At 48.9% G+C, this 13,184-nt stretch overlaps 1 protein-coding gene across 3 annotated transcripts in view; it reads right to left on the reverse strand.

The window, feature by feature from the left end:
- Positions 1-502: 502 nt before the first annotated feature.
- The window catches only part of LOC108587756 (CAP-Gly domain-containing linker protein 2), an 81,523-nt gene continuing 68,841 nt past the window's right edge, over positions 503-13,184 (reverse strand). For 2 of the 3 annotated variants that reach the window (XR_013526299.1, XR_013526302.1), the window contains exon 6: positions 503-4,754. The gene's annotated coding sequence lies outside the window, so the exon portion shown is untranslated. Of the gene's footprint in view, positions 6,841-13,184 lie in introns of all 3 variants that reach the window. The other variant, XR_013526291.1, reaches the window with a different exon arrangement.

Consider the following 13,184-nt stretch of genomic DNA (forward strand, 5'->3'; position numbering starts at 1 on the left):
TCTGCCCTGTTTGGGTGGGTTCCTGTCAACTGTCTGCAGTGGAGATGAAGTTCTCCATTCTGCAGGAAGGTTGCTAAGATTAAACAAGGATGTAGATACCAGAATATAAAAGTGGCCAGGTGCAGTGGCTCACATCCGTAAGCCCAGGGAGGTGGGTCACCTGAGGTCAGGCTTTTGAGACCAGCCTGACCAACATGGCAAAACCCCATCTCTATTAAAAATACAAAAATTAGCAGGGCATGGTGGCAGGTGCCTGTAATCCCAGCTACTCAGGAGTCTGAGGCAGGAGAATCACTTGAACCTAGGAGGTGGAGGTTGCAGTGAGCTGAGATCATGCCACTGCACTCCACCCTGGGGTATAGAGTGAGACTGTCTCAAATATATATATATACACATATACTAAATATATGTATTATATATATTTATGTGTGTAAAATATATGTATATATTTTACTTTTTTATACACACACACATATATATAGATGTATACACAATGGTGTGCACCTGTAGTCCCAGCTACTCAGGAGGCTTGCTTGAGCCTGGGAGTGCAAGGCTGCAATGAGCCATAATGGACTCATTGCAATGAGTCCATTGCACTCCAGCCTAGGTGACAAAGCAAGAAAATCCGCTATCTTAAAATATATATATATATATACACCCAGTGTTGTGGTGGCACATGCTTGTAATCCTAGCATTTTTGGAGGCTGAGGTGGAAGGATCGCTTCAGCCCAGGTGGTGGAGGCTGCAGTGAGCTGTGATCACACCTCTGCACTCCAGGCTCAGCAAAGAGTGAGACCAGGTCTGTAAAATAAAGAAAGAAGATGTATATAAATTCTGAGCACCATGCTGGCATCTAAATCAGTATCTAAGAGATATGAGTGGAACCTGAAACCACATCTGAACTCTTTCATTTCTGTTTTTCTAAAAATTTGCCTATTTAATGTAGATGATCTCATTGGGTGTCCTACACTGGTACATAATACTGCAGTCCTCTCTGATCATGCTTTTTATTTCCATAAGGTTGGTAGTAACATCCCCCTTTTGTTTCTGCTTGGATTATTTGTGTCTTATTTCCTTTTTGTTGTTGTTTAGTTTAGTTTTGCTTTGCTTTTGGTCAGCCCACTACAGGTTTGTCAATCTCATAGCACTTTTCAAAGAACCAACTTTTGGTTTCATCAATTGGACAGTTTTTCTTATTTCTGTCTCATTATCACTGCTCTGATCTTTATAATTTCCTTCCTTCTGCTGGCTTGGGGCTACTTTTGTTCTTCCTTTTCTGGTTCCTTAAGGCAAGCACTCCTCAACCTTTTTGGCAGCAGAGAATGGTTTCCTGGAAGACAGTTTTTCCTAGGACAGTGGGAAGGCAGGTGTTGGGGAGCAGGGAGGATGGTTTGGGGATGATTCCAGTGCATTACTTTTATTGTGCACTTTAATTCTGTTATTAACATTGTAATACATAATAAAATAATTCCACAACTCACCATAATGTAAGATCAGTGGGAGCCTGGAGCTTGTTTTCTGCAATGAGATGGTCCCTGGGCCAGGCACTGTGGCTCACACCTGTCATCCCAACACTTTGGGAGGCTGAGGCAGGAAGATCACTTGAGGTCAGGAGTTCGGGACCAGCCTGGCCAACATGATGAAACTGTCTCTACTAAAAACACAAAAATTAGCTGGGCATGGTGGTGGGGGCCTGTATTTCTAGCTACTTGGGAGACTGAGACAGGAGAATCACTTGAACCCAGGAGGCGGAGGTTGCAGTGAACAGAGATTGCACCACTGCACTCCAGCCTGGGTAGCAGAGTGAAACTCCATCTCAAAAAGAAAAATAAATACAGAAGATCCTTCACTCACTCGACCACCTCTCACCTGCTGCTGTACAGGCTGGCTCCTAACAGGCCACGGAATGGTGGTACAGGTCTGTGACCCAGGGGTTGGGGATCCTTGCCTTAAGGTGTAAGATAAAGTTGTGGAGTTGAGATCTTTATCTCTTCCTTTTGCAGGGGATCACAGGCAGCAGCTGCTCTCAGCACTGCCTGTGCCATATCCCATACATTGTGGTTAGGTTGCATTTCTGTCTTCCTTCCTTCACGTTGGGGTAATTTCTAATTTCCCTTGTGGTTCTGTCTTGGGCCCATTGGCAGTTGAAGAGCATCTTGTTTAATTTCCACATATTCCATGATCTTTCTCAGGAAGGAAAGCAGAATCGTAAAGCAATTCTCACCAGGCACGGTGGCTCACACCTGTAATCCCAGCACTATGGGAATCCAAGGCTGGTGAATCACCTGAGGTCAGGAGTTGGAGACCAGCCTGGCCAACACAGTGAAACCCATCTCTACTAAAAATACAAAATAAGCCAGATATGGTGGTGTGCCTGTCATCCCAGCTTCTTGGGAGGCTGAGGCAGGAGAATCACTTGAACCTGGGAGGCAGAGGTTGCAGTGAGCTGACATTATGCCATTGCACTCCAGCCTGGGTAACAAGAGTGAAATTTCATCTCACAAAAAAAAAAAAGAAAGAAAGCAATTTTGGTTGGGAATGGGCTTCTGGCCCCTGATCTTGGGAGCCTTTAGGAGGCTGCATGTCCCTTGGAGCTTGATGATGAGGTGGAGGCAGGGCTGGTTTGGGGTGGGGACTTTACTCTAGATTCCAGAACCAACAATCTGATGGCAGTGTCACTTGCATGGGGCCAGTGGTGGGCACCTGTAGTCTCAGCCACTCAGGAGGCTGAAGCAAGAGAATTGCTTGAGCTCAGGAGTTTGAGGCTGCAGAGAGCTCCCATAGTGAAGCCCTGTCTCCACCAAAAATACCAAAAATAAACCAGGCTTGGTGGTATGTGGCTTTAATTCCAGCTACTCAGGAGGCTGAGGCAGGAGAATCACTTGAACTCAGGAGGCAGAGATTGCAGTGAGCAGAGGGGGACAACTGCACTCTAGCCTGGGTAACAGAAGGAGACTCCATTTCGAAAAAAATTATAGACGACCTCTTTTTGACAACAGTCTGACCCTGATGTCAGTGGTGCTGAGACTGAGAGACCCTGGTCTAAGGGATGTTCTGGCCAGGAGCAAGCTTTTTGGTGAAATGTGCACATTGCTTGTATCTTGACAGGTTCAAGTGACAAAGCTGGGCAGGCTGAGGCCACCAGAGGGTGGCCTGGGTCCCTGTTCCTACCACACACCTTGAATCCTCAATGGCAAGGCAGCTCCAAACCCAAGGGGCCCCAGGGGGGCATGAGGTCTGACATGAAGGTTTGGCAGGAAATTGCCAGGACCCCTGGAGACAACCCTGACTCTGGCACTGACCCAGCTATGTCTGGCTCAACACTTGACACTCAAACTCAGCAAAGGGCAAGAAAGCAATTTCTTTTTTTTTTTTTGAGATGGAGTCTAGCTCTTATTGCCAAGGCTGGAGTGCAATGGTGGGATCTCAGCTCACTGCAACTTCTGTCCCCCAGGTTCAAATGATTCTCTTGCTGTAGCCTCCTGAGTAGCTGAGTGTACAGGTGAGTGCCACTACACCTGGGTAATTTTGTATTTTTAGTAGAGACAGGGTTCCTCCATGTTGGTAGGGCTGGTCTCAAACTCCCGACCTCAGGTAATCTGCCTTCTTGGCCTCCCAAAGTGCTGAAATTACAGGCATGAGCCACGGCACCTGGCCCCCTAGTGCTTTCTAACTTGCTTTGATTGAAAATGGTTCTGCAGCTTTGCCTTTTTTTGTTGTTGCTTGTTTGCTTGTTTGTTTAGAGACAGGGTTTCACCTTGTTGGCCAGGATGGTCTCCATCTCATACCTTGTGATCTGCCTGCCTTGGCCTCCCAAAGTGCTGGGATTACTGGCGTGAGCCACTACCCCCAGTGGGCTTTGCCTTTTTTCAGATCCTGTTAGTCTGAGGCTGGATTGGCCCCTGGGGTGGCAGGTTTCCTAGCACATGGGCACAGCTCTGGGGTGTGGGATGGGGGATCAGGGCAGAGGTTTGTGAGGGGGCAGTGCCTGCAGAGAGAGGAGGTGGAATGGTGCCCTGTAGCCAGAGTACAGGGGAGTCCACCTTTCTTTCATTCCAAAGTTTTTTCTTTAATAGCTTTATTGAGACATAATTTACACACCATAAAATTCACCCTTTAAAAATGTGCAATGTGGCTGGGTGCAATGGCTCACACCTATAATCCTAGCACTTTGGGAGGCTGAGTTGGGGAGATCGCCTGAGATCAGGAGTTTCAGACCAGCCTGGCCAATGTGGTGAAAGCTCATCTCTACTAAAAATGGAAAAATTAGCCAGGCATAGTGGCAAGTGCCTGCAATCTTAGCTACTCCGGAGGCTGAGGTAGGAGAATTGCTTGAACCCAGGAGACAGAGTTGCAGTGAGCTGAGATTGCACCACTGCACTCCAACCTGGGCAACACAGTGAGACTCGATCTCAAGAAACAAAAGTGCAAGTCAATGGTTTTTAGCACATCCACAGAATTGAGCAACCATCACCTTTATCTAATTCTAGAACATCCTATCACCTCTAATAGAAGCCCTGTGTCACCCTAAACAGTCACTGCCCATCTCCCTCCTGCAGCCCCGCCACCCTCACATCCCCTTCTGTGTATGGGCCTGTCCCAGACATTTCATAGAGATGGGATCACACACTGTGGGGTCTTCTGTGTATGGGTCCTTTCGCCGAGCATGATGTCCTCAAGGTGCATCCACACTGTGTCCTGTGGCAGAGCCTCATTCCTTTTCACCACTGAGTAATGCTCCATGGTGGTATTTGCTGTAAAAGGTGGGACAGGATGGACATTTCAATGGTCCTCTGATGTCTGACAATGCTCTTCACCCTGATTAGGGCTCATCCTAATTGTTGACAAATGCTTGCTGTGGACTTGCTGTGTGCGAGGCCTGGGGTAGCAAACCTCTCTGCAGAGATCCAGAAGGTGAATGTTTTAGCCTTTGCAGGCCAGACAGTCTAACACTGTAGTGGGAAAGCCACCACAGACAATATATAAACAAGTGGGTGTGGCTGTGTGCCAATAAAACTTTATTTACAAAAACACACAGCCAGCTAGATGTGGCCCAGGGGCCATAGTTTGCTAACCCCTTGCTTAGGATAAAAGTTTGCAAACTCTCTGTTCCTGATGATTATTCCAAAGAGCTTTGGTTTATATGCCTTATATTTGTCAATAAATATTGTTGAATTTGAAATCAAAACTGAGAAAATGTCAAGTAGGTATTATTTCATCTTAAAATAGCAATAATAAGGCCAGGCACAGTGGCTCATGCCTGTAATCCCAGCACTTTGGGAGGCAGAGACAGGTGGATCACATGAGGTTAGGAGTTCAAGACCAGTCTGACCAACATGGAGAAACCCCATCTCTGCTAAAATTACCAAATTAGCCAGGCATGGTAGTGCATGCCTGTAATTCCAGCCACTTGGGAGGCTAAGGCAGGAGAGTCACTTGAAATCTGTGAGGCAGAGGTTTTGGTGAGTGGAGATGCCATTAAACTCCAATCTTGGCAACAAGAGCAAAACTTCATCTCAAAAATAAGAAAATAAAATAAAATAGCAATAATAACCTCTCAGGGTAGCCAGAATGACATTTTTGTTTTTGTTTTTCATGGATAGTAACCGTTTCCTAAACAGACAAAAAAAATGTTCATGGAAATGCCAAAGAGAGACCAAGAAACTGTCAGAGCCTGGAGGAACCTGGGCAGATGTGTTGGTTAAATGCCATGTGGGTTCCTGGATGGGGTCAGGATGGTGTGGGAAAGGACATGAGGAGAAAACTGGAGGAACCTGGATTGAGCGTGGCAGCATTTGATGAATAGGAAGGTCCCAGCATTACCCTGCTGTGAGTAATGCCTTGTAGTTACAGAGGACGGCCCCTTGAGGGAGCTGGTGAGGTGTGGGCGGGGACTCCCTCTTTGCACCTTTCCTGTAAATCTGAAATTACTCCAAATAAAATTGTTTATTAAAAAAAAGATAGAACAGGCCAGGGACGGTGTTTCATGCCTGTCATTCTAGCACTTTGGGAGGCTGAAGCAGGCAGATCATTTGAGGTCTGGAGTTCAAGACCTGCCTGGCCAACATTGTGGAGCCCTGTCTCTACCAAAAATTCAAAAAAGTAGGTGGGCGTGATGGTGCACACCTGTAATTCCAGCTACTCCAGAGGCTGAGGCAGGAGAATAGCTTGAATCCAGGAGGCAGAGGTTGCAGTGAGCTGAGATCGCACCACTGCACTCTAGCCTGGGCACAGAGGGAGATCCTGCCATGCCCCCACCCCAACACACACAACAGATACAACAGAAAAAAAGTGGCTCAGTGCTTTGCAAGTGGGGATAAGTGAGGAGTGACCTGTGTCCTCAGTGCACTGGGATTGGCAGGGATTTGTGTAAGATGTAGAAGCCTGTGAGTGAAAGAGTGGATGGGAGGCCAGCCCTTCAGCTGGTTAGCAAATATTGACCCAACACTCACTGTGCACCAGGGACAGGATGAGGCAGGTGGAATCAGGTCCTGTCCTCAAGTAGCATCTGTCACACAGAGAGAGCACATGCCCAGGCACAGAGACAAACCAAACAGAGGGTCTTAGAAGATAACAAAATAGTCATGCATGTCATCCCAGCACTTTGAGAGGCCAAGGCAGGAGGATCGCTTGAGGCCAGGAGTAGGAGACTAGCCTGAGCAACACAGCAAGACCCCATCTCTACAAAAAATTTAAAAATTAGCCGGGCATGGTGGTGCACACCTGTAGTTCCAGTTACTCAGGAGGCCGAGGTGGGAGGATCCTTTGAGACCAGAAGGCTGAGGCTGCAGGGAGCTGTGATTACACAACTGCACTCGAGCCTGGGCAACAGAGCGAGACCTGTCTCAAAAAAAAAAGGAAAAGAAAAAGAAGCCAAAATAGAATGAGGTGGCACCAAGAGGAGAGACTGCCACATGGTGTCTGGGAAGGTCTCTAAAGAGGGGACATCCTTGCTGTCCACTGCTGGATGGGGAGGAGCATTGAAGGCAGAAGGAAAGGCATTCCTGAGGGCTCCCTGGAGGAAGAGGTCTGGGAGCCACAGGAGGGGGCCCAGGCCAGGACTTTCAGGGCTGGAGGTGGAGAGGAGGAAGAGGACAGTCATGAAGCATCATGACCCGGTGTCCTATAGAATGTCCTTGGTCTCAGGTGACCTAGTGTGGCTTCTTGGTGAGATTGATGGGGTCCTCAGGGCTTACAGCCCAAGGCAGGGTCAGAGCTGCAGGGCTGGGCCAGGCTCCATGCCTGGACAGCTGGTGAGCTCTGTCTCCCTGAAAGGCCCAGGTTCTAATCCAGTTCAGCAGTTCTCAACCGGCACAGGTCTCCCTCCAGGAGACTCTGGGTCATGTCTGGGACATCTGTGGTTGTCATGACTGGAGATGCTCCTGGCTTGGATGGGGGTCAGGGATGCTGTTCAGCACCCTGTAGTGCCCAGGACGGCGCCATCCCAGAGAGCAATCCAGCCCTGGACATCAGTGGCCTTGGGTCAATGGAATGCAACTAGGCTGAAATAAGCTAAAATTTTTCTGAGAGTCATGTGCTGGGCAGCATACTTGCAGAAGATTGGTACAAAGCTTTCATGCCAGAACCGTCTGGTTCCAAGACTTTCATTCACAGTTACCTGCATGACCAGGGAGGTCAGGGAGGCAGGGCTGCACTTTTCCCATGTCCCCAGATGAGGAAACAATCACAGGAAGAGGCTGGCAGAGCCCAAGTCCACTGCTCTTGGCAGCTCCTGGAACCATCTTCCCCAGGGCCTCTGGTCACCAGCCTTGCCCAAGAGCTCACCAGCTATGTTTTGTCTGTTTCATTTTTAATAGAGATGGGGTCAGCTGGGTGCAGTGACTCACCCCAGTAATCCCAGAACTTTTTGGGGGCTGAGTCAGGAGGATCACTTGAGGTCAGGAGTTTGAGACCAGCCTGGCCAACATGATGAAACCTCATCTCTACTAAAAATATGAGAATTATCTGAGTGTGGTGATGCATGCCTATAATCCCAGCTACTTGGGAGGCTGAGGCAGGAGAATTGCTGGAACCAGGGAGGTGAAAGTAGCAGTGAGCTAAGACTGTGCTCCAGCCTGGACAACAGAGCAAGACTCTGGGTCAAAATAGTAACAATAATAATAATAATAAACTAGAAATGGGGTCTCACTGTGTTGCCCAGACTAATTTTGAACTCCTGAGCTCAAGGGATTCTCCCACCCCAGCCTTCTAAAGCACTGGGATCACAGGCATGAGCCACCATGCCTGGCCCACACCAGATGTGTTTAATCAAAGCAAGGTAGTCCTGCAGCTTGGTGACATCAGCAGGCCGTTGGCTACTGGGTGTTTTTTTCCATCCTGCCCCATTCCTTGCCAGAACCAGGGGAAGATCCAGGCAGAAATCTGTCCCAGGTCACCAGGTCCTGGGGTGGCCCATCCAGATTTGGAAGGGATGGGAGGTGCCCATTTGCTGACAGCCTTCACTGTGCTGGGCACATTGGTGGCTGAGCTGGGTGCATGATCTTGGGGACTCCTCCTGCTTCCTCCACCTCGTTGCTTTCTTGCAATGAGAATTTCCCACTGCAGGGCAACCCAATAGCTCAGTGGTGGCTCTTTTGAATCTCATAGATGGAACACTGAGAGCAGTCAGTGGCTCCCAAGTACTGAAAGTGTCCCGGAAAGCTGGGCTGTTCCACACGCTTTGCCCAGACAGACACTGAAGCCAGGAAAGGAGACCTTGGGCTGGAGCCAAGGTGCAAATCATACCTGCAAGTTCTGGATCTGCCAAAGGCTCCAGGGTGGACTTGAACCAGCAGCTGCCTGCCTCCTGCCTCAGTGCCTTGTTTAAAAGTGGAGGAACTCATGGCATTGAGAACCAATGTGCATTGTGAGATGGGGCCGCTGCTGTGGAAGCCAGTCTAGCAGTTCCTAAAAAGGCTGAACATAGAGTCTCCACATGACCCAGCAATTCCGCTCCTGGTTATGTGCCCAGAGGAATTTGAAGCATGTGTTCAAGTAGAACCTTGCCACAAATGTTCATACAGTTCATATGACTCACAGTGGTGAAAAGTGGAAATGACCCAAGTTCCCATCAGTCCGTGAATAGATAAAGACAGGGTGTCCCTCCACACAATGAAATGAGACTCAAAGCTGTTAAGAGTTTCTGATTTGCACCTTTTTCATTCAATATTCACCTGCCACCACAGTCTGAGTTTATTGGCATAGCCAGGGTCCCTTGATCTTTTTTTTTTCCCCCACATAATTAAATCAGGGTCTCTTCTGCTCAACTCGGTGGACATTTGGGGCTAGATTGTTCTCTGGGCTGGGGCTGTCTTGGGCACTGCAGGGTGCTGAGTGGCATCCCTGGCCTCTATCCACTCCATGCAGGGAGCAGTCTCACAACCACAGATGTTTGCAGACATTTCCCAGTGTCCCCTGGGGGCAGAATTGCCCCTGATTGAGAATTCCCCCAGGTTAGGGGAATCTACAGACCCTTAAGAGATTCTTTGTCCCATGATCATCATTCCTACTGAGGTCCCAGGAGGCTGCACACTTTAAAATTCACACCATGAATGGGGAGGGAGAAGGAGGTGAATTCCAAGAGCTGTGGGGGGTGCCCCTGGTTTTTGCCATGTGCCCCATTAGAAGTTTATTCTGGTGCCTACTATGAGCAGGGAACAGACTGCATTTTTTCCAAATAATTAATGCAGGTTCTCCCCCACTCCAGGCAGTGTAGACACCTGCTGGTCCATGAGGCAGTGGCTTGAGACAATGGGCTTTGGGTGAGGGCCTGAGAGCCCAAGGCCACCTTACATGTTAATTCAACACCTAATTCAATATAATTCAAGCAAATTCAACTAATTCAACTCAGGCGCTGATTCAACAGGAGACAGCCTGGGCCAGGAAGGAGGCCACAGCCAGCAGCAGGGTTCACCTCTCATCAGAAATTCTTTTTCTGAATTTCTTTTTCCCGGCCTTTAGACCACCCTGGCTGGTTCTGCATGACTACAGGACCATGCTAAGATGTTCAGGGCCTGGGGCCCATTTGCCCTCCTGGGCCACATCCTTCACTCAAAAAAGTCCAAAGTTGGCCAGGCGTGGTGGTTCACACCTATAATCCCAGCACTTTGGGAGGCCAAGGTGGGCGGATCACCTGAGGTCAGGAGTTGGAGACCAGCTTGGCCAACATGGGGACACACCATCTCAGGTGTGGTGGTGGGTGCCTGTAGTCCCAGCTACTCGGTAGGCTAAGTCAGGAGAATCACTTGGACTGGGAGGTGGAGGTTGCAGTGAGCCGAGTACACATCCCTGCACTCCAGACTGGGCAATGCAGAAAGATTCTGTCTCAATAAAAAGAAATCCAAAGCTCTATTTTACAATTGTCTTGGCATAAAGACTAACAGAGTCCAGGCTGGATTCATGATTATACAATCACAAGTATTTTATTCATCTTTTGTCAACTGGATTTTAAAACATCACTAAGGGCCCTGGACCTGGGGCTTTTGTGCCAAGGGAGGCTGGTCCTTCCTGGAGTCAGTTCCCAGCTTGAGTCTTCTCATGGAGGCCTCCTCCCCTCACTCAGGCTGGGTCACCCCAATGTGGAATGTCCAGCTCCCAGACGCACCTCCTTTGCAGCCTGGGCCACTACCCTGGAACTGTGGTGCTCCTGGCATGGAGTGGTGGAGGCCAATGACACTACTCAGCACCATGCAGTGCCCAGGATGGCCCCACTCAGAGAAGAATTGGGACCCAGGGTAGATTATAGACCGAAGTCAATCCAATTATTAAGAAGAAAGAGGCTGGGTGCAATGACTCACCCCTGTAATTCCAGCATTTTGGGAGGCCAAGGTGGGTGGATCATAAGGTCAGGAATTCCAGATCAGCCTAAGCTGGTGAAACCCATCTCTACTAAAAATACAAAAATTAGCTGGGCATGGTGGTGGGTGGTTGTAATCCCAGCTACTTGGGAGGCTGAGGCAGAAGAATCCCTTGAACCTGAGAGGTGGAGGGTGCAGTGAGCCATGATCTCATGGCTGCACTCCAGCCTGGGTGATAGAGCAAGACTTTGTCTCAGAAAAAATGGTTTTATTTTTATTTATTTAAAATTGTACTTTATTTATTTAAAATTGCACTTTTTATTTTCTTAGAGTTACCCAGGCTGGAGGGTAGTGGTGCATCCTGGCTCATTACAACTTCTGTCTCCCAGGTTCAAATGATTCTCCTGCCTCAGCCTCCTGAGTAGCTGGGATTACCAGTTCCTGCTACCACACTCAGCTAATTTTTAATTTTTTGTAACTGGGATTACAGGCACTGGCCACCAGGCCCAGCCAATTTTTAACTTGTTGTAGTTGAGATTGCAGGTGCCCACCGCCACACCCAACTAATTTTTAATTGTTTGTAGCTGATATTACAGGTACCTGCCACCACACCCAGCTAGTTTTTGATTTTTTGTATACACCTGGCATTATTCTATTGGCCAGGCTGGTCTTGACCTTCTGAGCCCAAGTGATCCTCCCGCCTCAGCCTCTCCAGGTGCTGGGATTACAGGCATGAGCCATTGCACCTGGCCTAAGAGAGATTTTTAAGTGCTTTTTTTTTTACACAGTCCTGCTCTGTTGCCAAGGAAGGAGTGCAGTGATGCGATCTCGGCTCACTGAAACCTCTGCCTTCCCGGTTCAAGCAGTTCTCTGCCTCAGCCTCCCGAGTAGCTGGGATTACAGGCACCCACCACCATGACCGGCTAATTTTTGCATTTTTAGTAAAAACGAGGTTTCACCATCTTGGCCAGGCTAGTCTTGAACTCCTGATCTTGTGATCCACCTGCCTCCACCTCCCAAAGTGCTGGGATTACAGGCATGAGCCACCACATCTGGTCTGTATTTTTTACTTTATTTTTTGTTTTGAGACAGAGTCTTGGTCTGTCACATATCACACAGGCTGGAGTGCAGTGGCATGATCGCAGCTCACTGTGACTTCCACCACCCTGGTTCAAGGGATTCTCCTGCCTCAGTCTCCCAAGTAGCTGGGATTTCAGGTGCGTGCCACCACACCTAGCTAATTTTTATATTTTTAGTAGAGACAGGGTTGCACCATGTTGGCCAGGCTGGTCTCAAACTCCTGACCTTAGGTGATCCATCCACCTCGGCCTCCCAGAGTGCTGGGATTATGGGCATAAGCCACCATGTCCAGTCTTTAAATTGTATTTTTAAATAAATAATTAAATAAATGCACGTTGTGCACCATATTGCCCTCCTGCCAGCAAGCCCCACTCAGGGTGGGATCCCCTCTTGCCATGGTCCTGGGAAGGAGCATCTCCAGTCCCCCTCCATGGAGATGGCAAGGCCTCCTGTCTGGCCATGACCAGCAGGTGGCAGCACAGCCCAGCTCCTGGGTAACCTGTATTGGCTCCAGCTCCCAGCTCCCAGAAACACCGCAGTCCAGATGCTTGCTAGGGAGAATTCCTCAACCCTGAAGTCAGTCTGCTTGTAGACATCCACGATACCTGCTCCCAGTCATCAGTTCCCACTCTGTGTCTCCCAGGCTGTCTCGCCAGTGCCCTGGATGCCTGGGCTGAGCGGCTTAATAAGGGTCTGGGTGGCATGGAACTCTGGGAGCCACACCTGGGGGCATGTGGGAAGTGCCCACTTCTCAGAAAGCAGATTGGGAAATGGAAGCCACCCAGGTGAGTGCTGGGCTTGGTCATTTCTGTGAATGTTTAGAACACTTCCCCCAAGCCTGACACATGAACTGGGTTCCTCCCCCTGCATCCCACTGCCTGACTGGAACCCAGAGTGTCAAGTTTAGTGCCCAGGAGACAAGTGTCTGCACACTCAGGCTGACTGAAAACAAACCTGGCCTTAGAGAAACATATCCCAGAGGCCACCTGGGACTCCAGGGCCAATTTGGTTCAAACCTTGTCTGAAAGCTATCAGCATCTTGCAAAACTGAATCCCAACACTTTGGGAGGCTGAGGCGGGAAGATTGTGTGAGCCAAGGAGTTTGAGACCAGCCTGGGCAAGATAGCAAGACCGCATGTCTAAAAAATAAAAAAATGAAAATAGTGGCCATGTGTGGTGGCTCATGCCTATAATCCCAGCACTTTGGGAAGTGAATGGATCACCTGAGGTCAGGAGTTCCAGACTAGCCTGGCCAACATGGAGAAACCCCATCTCTACTAAAAATACAAAATTAGCCAGGCACGGTAG

The sequence above is a fragment of the Callithrix jacchus genome, chromosome 1 (genome assembly GCF_049354715.1).
Source record: "Callithrix jacchus isolate 240 chromosome 1, calJac240_pri, whole genome shotgun sequence".
Lineage (NCBI taxonomy): Eukaryota > Metazoa > Chordata > Mammalia > Primates > Cebidae > Callithrix > Callithrix jacchus.